Source organism: Mytilus edulis, chromosome 6 (genome assembly GCF_963676685.1).
Source record: "Mytilus edulis chromosome 6, xbMytEdul2.2, whole genome shotgun sequence".
Classification (NCBI taxonomy): domain Eukaryota; kingdom Metazoa; phylum Mollusca; class Bivalvia; order Mytilida; family Mytilidae; genus Mytilus; species Mytilus edulis.
In genome coordinates this window covers 87,762,047-87,773,023 of record NC_092349.1, presented here as the reverse complement: position 1 = coordinate 87,773,023, position 10,977 = coordinate 87,762,047, and the positions used below count along the sequence as shown (strand labels likewise).

At 33.4% G+C, this 10,977-nt stretch overlaps 1 long non-coding RNA gene across 1 annotated transcript; it reads left to right on the top strand.

Annotated features, from left to right (window-relative positions):
- The first annotated feature begins 1,328 nt into the window (after nucleotides 1-1,328).
- LOC139528805 (uncharacterized) lies at nucleotides 1,329-9,048 on the top strand. The gene is made up of 4 exons (XR_011665684.1): nucleotides 1,329-1,575; nucleotides 4,071-4,149; nucleotides 5,702-5,800; nucleotides 8,699-9,048. It is a non-coding gene; the product is annotated as an uncharacterized lncRNA (long non-coding RNA).
- Nucleotides 9,049-10,977: the final 1,929 nt, after the last annotated feature.

Below are 10,977 nucleotides of genomic sequence, written 5' to 3'. Positions count from 1 at the left end.
CAAAAAAATATGCCCGGTTTTTTTATTCATCATGTTTATTTAATGCTAAATGATTCTGTTCGAAATTTTCATTTCTTAAAGCAAAAAAGTGGACAAGATTATTGTTTTCAATCCAGATACGGCCATAATTTTTGTTTTTAAAAGGCAAAAACCAGAGTCAGATTTTTTCTTTCAAATATCTCAGACTGCCTTCTCAAACAAATGGTTCGTATCTAGAGCTTATGTTGACTGAGGATCATCATTCAGCTATGTTATTTCTAGTTAAAATAGGCCGAGGCGTTTTGGGTAACACATGTTTTCGTAGGTAAATAATATTGCTTTTTTTTTTTATGAAAGTGTAATAGAGTATAACCGTTTCTGTCTCGTGGAATTGTGAAATAGAAGTCAATACATTCTTACTCAATCCTGCTCAGTGGCCGGGTTGTGGCCTTTATGTCTCCATTTGTCGATCGTCATTCATAAACTCGTTGTCATTTTAGACTTATCAATCCTGTGTCGCTTTGAAGATGTCATGATTGTCATCCTCAGTCTATCCATGTGTTACTGTAATTTGGATTTCAAAATGACTGAGTGACGTTTTTACGGCGAACTGGTCAACTCCACTATAGCGAATCACACGACTTTAACATAATCAGTAAATACCAACAAAAAACATCATTTAATGTAAAGAATTGTAGCATGAAAAAAAATACACGGGAAATGGCAAAGTTCTCGAAGTCTTGTCTTGAAGTCTTGTCTGATTAATCAGTTTACAAAAAAAAAATGTCCAAGCAAAGGGGGCGTATGCCCCTCTACGCCCCCACCCTCTGGAACCGCCACTGACAGTTATACTCAAATTGCAGACTCTTATTAGTAATAACAAAAATCTGTGTTTTCTGTGACCTCATTTTGTAAAATATATGTACATGATATTTTATTTATGACACTCTAACTGTCTAACAGTTACATTTAATTATTCTCTGATTTAGAGTAATTCTCGTTTGTCAATTTTCCAAACTTCACCATCATGCCCCCCTCAGCACAATTATTTAATTATGAATGGAACAAAATGTGAATGAGTTATAAATAATAGATAATTGTTTGAATATCCTTTATTTAGTTTTTCTTTATTCTCATGATTCTTCCAGAGACATATATGCTCTGAGAATAATGATCCTTTATTCTATATTTTTGCTTTTTAACTAACTTTTTTTTTTTTTTTTTTTTGTCCTTATTTAATTCCCCATTCTCGATTCCAGACTAAGTTAACTCTTACATAAATGATATGATATACGTAAATGTACGAAAGCTTGGATCCTCGAATACGGAAAACCGGAAATCTTTTCACCGTGGTCGTTTTTGTATAATATGACGCGAAAGGACGCTCGTCTGCTGATGTTTGAAATGGTCAGACAGTTGATACAAAGAACTTTGGTTTTTCAAACAGATGGTTCAAAAAGCTATTGTAAACAGATATACTGAAATGGGTTACACTACCGATTAACTGGAAGAAACCGGGGAACGAAACATACATTTTAAAAAGTCATCGCAACAAAAGTGTATCCGGATAACTTTTTTGTACTTGTCCAATGAAAGGTAAATATAATCATGCACATTTTTAGGACGATGTTAGACTAGTTTTATACTTTCATGAAAAAATATATAGTCACTTTATCCACGTCATGCATGTTAACCCCGAAAATCAGTCAAAAATTGACAAAAACGGAAGCAAGTCAGTTCGCCCCACTGGTAAAACGCCAAACGCCCCACTTTTTTTAACAACACGGCCTGTTTTTTTAAATTGCTCCACTCTTTTTAAGGGAGCTCAGTCTCATTCATCTACCATTTGAATTGTATGGGAGAAAATAGGGTGGTTGGGGGTTGGATGAAAGTGAAATATCAAGGACGAGTTTTGAGTAAAAATCTAAAAGCCAGGACCCCCCCCCCCAAAAAAAAGAGTAACGACAATGCAGGATAACATTTTCATCATAGCCCCCCCCTAAACCCTTGAAAATCCAAGTGGGAACTACCTTACCAACTCACCCCACTTTATATGCAACTTTGGATCAAATCCAGTTAAATATCCAGGTTTGAAATTAGCAGGGGCCCATTTGCCCCTAAAATTTGGAGTGGGCTTCTAAAACTTCTGCTTTTCTTTCATAGAACTATATAAATTGTGTAAAAAATATAAGATGTGGGCTACAATGCCATAATTTGAACTTCAGCTTTTATCCGACAGCTCAGCTTGCATGTCGGATAAAAGCTCTACAGAGCTTAATTATGTTGTATTGTTATATGTATAACTGACTTTAAATAAATCTTTTATGCTTTTATGCTCATACTTCAATCCCTAATTATACTCCTGCCAACAGTCATGACAGTGGCAACTCACCTTACTTGGGAAAAATCTAAATGAATACAACATCAATATACAGTGCTCCAGCTAGAAATCAAAAGGGGCAGGGTGCCAGTGGAGGGCAAGGCACTTTTTTATGATAGGAAAAGGCACTGCTCATTTCTTTTCTTTACGTTTCTGTGTGTATCACGAGTTCATATTCTTTTTTTTACTGTATACATGGTATATGTTGTCAATAAAGATGCATAAGGTCCGAGACCGCAATTGTCGTCCATTGATTTTCGTTATTCACGAATATAGTCCCTAGTGTTGACAGTGGGTTACTGGCCATTAATTTTTATACCCCTTCCAAATTTATTTCTCCATGTTTAATGCCTCAAATTGCAAGAAAGGGGGTAAAAAACAGTGTAAAAAAATTTTGGTCCCTAATTTTTTTTAGAAAAGTAGAGTTTGGTCCAGCTGAAAAAGGTTAAAAATGAGCACCTCGGAAGCTGTCAAAAGATTTCAATACGCCCTATATGTAAAATTGTCCATATTTTGAGTTAGAGCCGATGAAGTTTTCTATAATTTTGATATAATTTGTCCCAAAAGTAGTACAGCACACTGTAAAAATTTCATTGAGAAAGCGCAGGTGGGATTTTAAAAATTTTATATATATGTTATAAAGGTCTGCCAACTTGCCCTACTTTAAAAAATGAAAACTTATCTACCCAGATTTTTAAAAAAATGTGACTGTCACCAGTAAAACTGCATTTGCAACCGTCAAATCCACAATTGACGGTGACAACTCTTCAACTACAGTACTGGTATTCCGATTCTAATTCATAACAAAAAGATATAATACGATGGAGTTTGAAAAAATGTATAAATTGACATACAAAAAAAATCTGTGAAACTTTATGAATGATTTTCGCGCAAAGACGTCATGGCTAAATATGACTTCATACAAATGAAAACTTACAAATTGGAGGTTAATAAGTTGCCTCTTCGATTCAAATTTGGATAAAATCACTGTAAAACAGTGAATTGGAGATGGTGTTGTTCTATTAATGACAACATTGTAGTTAATCGAACCTTTGTTGATCCAATCAATTCAATATTCCGGCTCCCTCCTTAGTTTTGCCTTGTCAACAGGGGAAATGTATTAGGTCCGAGACCACAATTGTCGTCCCTTGATTTTCGTTGTTCGGATTTTCGTTGTTCACGAATAAAGTCCCTAGTGTTGACAGTGGGTTACTTGCCATTAATTTTTATACCCCTTCCAAATTTATTTCTCCATGTTTAATGCCTCAAATTGCAAGTAGGGGGGTAAAATTACACTGTAAAAAAATTTGGGTCCAGAATTTTAAAGGAAAGTAGTGATTTGGTCCAGGTGAAAAAGGTTGAAAATTAGCACTTCAAGTTCGGAAGCTGTCAAAAGATTTCAAGACGCTCTAAACATAAAATTGTCCATATTTTGAGTTAGAGCCGATGAAGTTTTCTATAATTTTGATATAATTTGTCCCAAAAGTAGTACAACACACTGGAAAAGTTTCTTTGAGAAAGCGCAGGTGGGATTTTTTTTATTTTCATTTATGTTCTAAAAGAAATGCACTACGAAATGATTGTGGTCTCGGACCTAAGATTTATTGGAGAATACATTTATTTAACTACTCTTATATATGCTTAATTTTTTTAGTGATTTGCCAGATAATTGCAAAGAAACCTGTTAATTGTATCATAATATATCTTATAGGTTTTTTAGCCAACTCAAAATCATGCTTTTAGGACCCTCTTGTTGTACTGAGGAAGAGGACCGCTCAAGAAGATGAAAGGTAATGTAAATATAAAAATAAGAAAATGTAGTATGATTGCAAATAAGAAAAGAGAGGAATTTGTAAAAGTGAAAATTCACTTGTTTTCCAATCCTAATACTAATAAAAGTGTCTTATATTGTAATGTTTAAATTACCTAATTATTTTTAAAAAAAATTGTTTACACTAATGAGAAAAGACAACTCTCATCAGAGATCAAATGACATCAAAGTTTACAACTATAGGTCAACATACATCCTTTAACCATTATCAAAGCCCATACATTATACCATATATACTGTAAATTCTGAAATATTGTGTGCATTTATTATTGCCACCATTGCCATTTTCAGTGGCAGATCCAGAAATTTTCATAAGTGAGGGCCCACTGACTGCCTAAGAGGGTGCCCGCTCTGGTCATGATTCAGTGATTCCCTATATAATCAACCAAATTTTTCCCAGAAATGGGGGGCCCTGGCCCCCACCTAAATCTGCCTCTGATTTTATCATTTAAGACTTAAATGCAAGTTTAATTTTTAGGATTTTGAGAAAAATCCTGTTAAATTCATAAAAAATATTTCAAAATGCGAGTTTAAATTATTGCGTTTACAACTAAACTCTGTCCCATTTTTAGCAATAATCATGCTAATAAAAACCTCACAATAATTTCTGAATTTACAGTAGTCCGGTATATAAAAAGACCCTAAATGAAAACGAAAAATTTGTAAAACAATTCAAACTGAATTACAGGCTTCTGACATGGGACAGGCACATACTAATTGAAGAATGTGATGGGGGCTAGACTATATAGCTAGCAGTTTGTGGTGCCAAACCCACCTAACCTGGTACATGTATATTGATGTGAAAAGGGCTTAACTCACCGGATCTATACAATAAACAAAAAAGAAATGCATCTAACAAAAACACACACAAGACGTGTTTTTTGTCAGTAAATTTATTCACACATTGGCAAGATACATGTACATTGAAAAGTTGTTCTTTTGTTAATTGCCTGAAGTACGGATTATAACACAAATGACAACAGGCCCGAGAATACAGTTCTTCCGTAGTGCATTAAATTCAAATTAAAAAAGTCGCACCTGCTCTTTCTCAAAAAGATTTTTACAGTGTAGTGTACTACCAGTGAGACAAATAATATCAAAATTGTAGAAACTTCTACCAGCTCTAATGTTCACGAGTTTAGTCTTTCCTATATCAAAATGGTGTATTTTAACATTTTTGCCTATTAACTTAAAACAGCAAAACAAGATCTAATAAACATCTGACAATAATTAATGCCTAGAATGATTTTTTAACTGTATACAGCAGAATAGATAAATTAAAACCAGAAAGTTCATACTGTACATATATTTATTAGCTAAGCTGTTGATCTTCTTTCTGTTGTTTGCTTACATGTTCTTTGCATTCACTCAAAAGTAAAAGTACATATACATGTAGTTCTGTAAAGGTGAAAATTAGTGAGCATTAGTTCAATATGTTCATACTACATCTAGTTTTTGTCTGGACTTCATGGACTTCTTGATTAAATAATTTAGATTTTATACAATTTTAGCTTGATACCAAAAGAATGGAAAGTACAGTATTAAAACCACTGGTGAACATGTACTGTACATGTAGGTGTGAATGTCCTGCAAAAAGAACTCATATCAAAGTATGTTCATCTGCAGAATTTCAGTAAATATAAATAATTTGATGCACTCTGTTCTCAAGTATAATTGTACATGTACACTTGCTTATTTTTCTCTCTTTCCAATGTCAAGTATGCTTCAAGGCATCCTTACCCTGATCCCCTCCTGCTCCATACACACACACTCAGAAGTTCAAATAATCAGCATTTATTATATTACAAACCTACCTAGTCAGACTGGCCTATACAATGTATATTATGAATTGACAAGTTGTTCTTGTTTTGAATACATAAAATATTTGCCACTGGACATAGTTTCCGTACAATAACTTTAGTTTAAGTAAATGGATATCTATCTCTATGAAATTTAAATACAAGGTTTGAACCCACACAAGGAAGATTGGGATTGATTTTGGGGTTATGGTCCCAACAGTTTAGGAACAAGGAGCCCAAAAGGGGTCAAAATAAGTATTTTCCTAGGTTCCAGACAATTACTTGTGTATAAGTGTATGGATCTTTCTGAAATTGTACCACAAGGACTTGAAGGTTCCATACCAAAAAAAAAAGGTTGGGATTGATTTTGGGGGTTATCAATGGTTATGGCACAAACTGTTTATGAATTAGGGGCCAAAAACAATACTTCTCTAATACTTTGTATAAGTTGCTTATTTCTAGACCAATTTCAATGGGGTTTTATTCTTGAATTCTTGGGGTTCTTTAACCCTTACCATGCTGAGTTGTTTTCAGAAATTGTCTAAATTTCGAGTATTTGCAAAAATATGCAAATGATATGCAAATGAGCTGTACCCTGATGCTGATGCATACTGATTACAATAAATCTAAAATAGGTGATCACAGGGTGAGGAGGCGGAATTTTTTTGTGGGGAATTTGCCCCAAAGTTGGTCCTCAGGTACAAAAAGCGTCAATTTTGACCTTTTTTCGTTCTTTTTCTCGACCTGTAAGTCCGAGAGATGCTAATAGATGCATCCATCTGTAGTTTACATGTAGCGTGGACACCAGTGAACAACAGTTGTTAGGTCGGAGTGAAACTGATCTGGGTTCATCAGTGTAAAGAAGGTCATTTGCACCAAAATTCACCAAATTTCGGAATTTTTCCAATTTTGAACTTTAACTGGACTTGCAACCGGAAGTAGTCGTTTCCTCGGCGTATTTTGATAATAGACACGACCAGTCGTTATGTGCCTTTAGGTTAACGGTATTTGTCAAGGTTTCAATCCTCTGAACTCCGTGATTCAGACCTTGAAGGTAAGCCCACCCCTCCAAAAAACCCAATTTTGTCCGATATCAAATTTTGATGTTCGTATTTGAGCTCAAAATGAATATTTAAAGTGAGAAACATGACATGAATAGTTTCAGATTGAGGAAACGTTCATACACTACGAAATAAATGATATTACGATGACCTCTAAATGTATGGAGCGCCATTGATGCCAAAATAACGGTATTCTGGGTACGGCCGTAATATTACGGCCCCCGCACGACAAGGGTTAATATGCTGAATCAAACCCTGTATTAAGTTTTTTTTAATTTGGTCCCCGTTTTTATACGACCGCAAAATGTTTGCGTTCTTATATTGGTATCACGTTGTAGGCTATATAAAATGTACAATATACAATGCAATATTCACTTAACTACCAACTGATAAATTAAAGCAATCTTCACCATTCAGTGATTACAAGCACTCTGATTACCATTCTAGGGTTATGCCCCTTTACAAGTGGAAAAATTGAAGAATTTTTTAGTTTCTGTTCTCTTAACTTAAGTTTGTCTCAACTAAATTTAATGAAATGTGTATATAATGCTTATTACCTCTAAACTCAGTTTAAGTTCAATTTTTGGCATCTTCACTTTTACAGTTCTTGAGTTATGTCCCTTTATAACGTTATATGCTAGCAGGGGCATCATCTGTGTCCTTTTGGACACATTCCCCATTTATTTTTTTAGAAGTTACTATTAATTCTAACCATGACTGTATGACATTTTATATTTTAATATTTTATGATGTATTTAAATGAGTAGTTATATAATTATTGTTGCAAACTCCATTAGAATTTTGAATTGAGATCATTTTTGGATTAAGAGAAAGGGGGACGTGGAAATAAAATTGGGGTGGGGGTCAATTTTTTTTTCTCATTTTAGATTTCAGAATTTAAAAAGAAAATTTCTTCAAATATTTTTTTTTTGAGAGGATTAATATTCAACAGCATAGTAAATTGCTCAAAAGCAAAAAAATTAAGTTCATTAGACCACATTTATTCTGTGTCAGAAACCTATGATGTGTCAACTATTTAATCACAATCCAAATTCAGAGCTGTATTCAGCTTGAATGTTGTGTCCATACTTGCCTCAACCTTCAGGGTTCGACCTCTTCAGTCGTATAAAGCTGCACCCTGCGGAGTATCTGGTTAAATTGGTCACATGCCATACATATTATATACACAGGTAATGTGTAGTACACATGCATGAATAGAGTTAGTTTTCATTATTTAAAAAAAAAAGGAAAATATGTAGTATCATTGCCAATGAGACAACTATTCATCAGGTCAAAATGACTGAATGTTAGCAACTAAAGATCACTTTACATGTATGTACAACTTTCAACAATGAGCAAAACCAGTACAGCATCAAGCAAGCTATGTCCTGGAATGACAGATGTAAAACAATTCCAAAGAGAAAATTAAGGGCCTGATTTACATAAAAGCGAAAAAAAACAACCAAGATAAATACATGTTGCAAAAACAACAACTATTATTTCTCCACTCCAGTTGTTCACACGATATTTATGTATATACAATGTATATATATGTAAGTTTGGTAAATCATTACTTATCAAATTTATGTTATCATTTTTGCTTGATTGGTAAGCCAATATTTTATGGTATTTTTTTTTTTAATTACAGCAACTGTATTCCAAGAGTCTGATGGCTGATAATGTATTACAGGATTTTATCATTCAAGCAACATCTTAGAAGGATAAGTGCAAATGTATGAAGGAAGCCGTGGGTACAAATAGCAATTACAGCAGATACATGCAGGAGAGAACTCTTAAACAAAGACATGATATGGGAGTGATGTATTCAAGAAATCTCAAACACATGGAATTAAATATTGTGTATATTTTTTCAAACACAAGTACTTTCAGAATATAATACAATCATGACAATTCAAATTCAAATTATTGTTTATAGTCTAAAAATGAATAATGCATGTTTTAAACTGAATTTTATATAAATATTTGAAAGAACAAGAACTTTTATATTATTGTGAAGCCAAACTTTGAAATTTTCTAATGGTATAAAAAAACTCATCATAGATACCAGGACTAAATTTAGTGTATACGCCAGATATGTTTGTTGTTTGTCAAAATATGTTTTGAAATAAGAAGGAAACAGTTGTAAACAACTGTAAGGCATTCAATATGGCATATCAAATACATTTAACAGAACCTTTCTATTTCAATTTATTAATATAATGCGAAATGAGGGATAAATCAATCAGACAGCTACACAACAACAAAAACATATGAAAGGCATTAAGGTGCTAACATACATTGTACAGTCCTCAACAATAAACAGTTGTCTAAACAATGTCATGATCTACTTAATTAACCAGAGTCTATACCAATCAAAGAGCTGCTATTAACACAATTTTTTTTAGATATGCTTTTTATTAGGATGAGACTTAAGACAACCACTGAAACCCTGGCTTAAAACAGGCACACGAATATGTGGCAGGGTAAACTACTTTTTTTCTTCAAAATTTTTAAAGAAGCATTGGCATCTTTTGCAAGTAAGACAATTTCCACAATGGGATTGGATTGTCTCATGACTGATAACCACAAAATGACTTATATATATACATATTAAAAATGAAATATTCATCAGTGCATACATATGCTTTAATTGAATTACCAATCCTTACATCACTTTTTAAAAAAATATTGCGACTTGAACGTAACCAACAAAATTCTAGGAGTGAACTTAAGGTAACCTGGATATTTGCTTCCCTTCTTTGTTTTATTACATCTTATCTTTTGCATTGGAGATATTGTGAGTTTGGATTTGTATTGATAAGGATCAAGAAAGTAAAATACAATTGAAGTATGAACACATAGTCAAGACCAAGAAGAATTTTTATTTGTATCAAAATAGAATGTGCACTAGATATATAGATTAGCATTGACTTATCTAAAATATGCTCAAATACTGTGAATTTGTGTGATTGGTGCTCAATTCACCTTCATTTCATTTAAAAAAAAATAATATGAATGCTTGATTCAGGTTAGCTTCACATGAAAAATTTAACATGAATTTCATGTTAGCTGAGCTCAATTCACATTAATTGAACGCGAGTTTCATGTATAAGCTTGTTTCAGGTGAATCTCACATGAAATTTACCTGAACAAAATTTGCCTGTGTACATATATGGAAAACCCATGTATAACCCATTTAATTCACATTAGAACTTCGATACATGTCAACGATCATGGTAATTGGACAAATACGAATACATTTTGAAAAATATTTAATACAGGCACCATGCCTTTTACATGCAGAAATCACGCATGTATCACAGGTGTATTTCCTTACACATGTGATTCACATGTGAAACGCATGATCACATGTGTATATCATGCGTATCACATATTTTGCAAAATTTTTAATACAGGCACCATGCCTTTTGTATGCAGAAGTCACGCATGTATCACAGGTGTTTTTCCTTACACATGTGATTCACATGTAAAACGCATGATCACATGTGTATATCATGCGTATCACATTCGTTTTTCACACATGTGTCACATGCGTGGCATGAAACGTCTCTTTCACATGCGTGCGACACACATGTGAAACGCATGTGTCACGCATGTTCACATGTGTGGCATTTTTACCAGTGTATTACTACTGACATGAAACCATGATGCCCATAAATACCGCGATACGACAATGTTCTTCAAATAATAAAAACGCGGAATTTAAAACAATATAATTACAACAAAAAGGCATGGAAGTTAGTAAGCATTTTTATTGTGTCTATAAATATATTGTCTACCTGACATCGGTTAAGGTAGCACAATACAAAGATTTTTCATCCCCAATCAGACATCTTTAAACTGATGTAATTCCACCCATCTTTCTTTAAATTTTATAAATGAGGTACCAAAAGAAAGAAGAAGGAT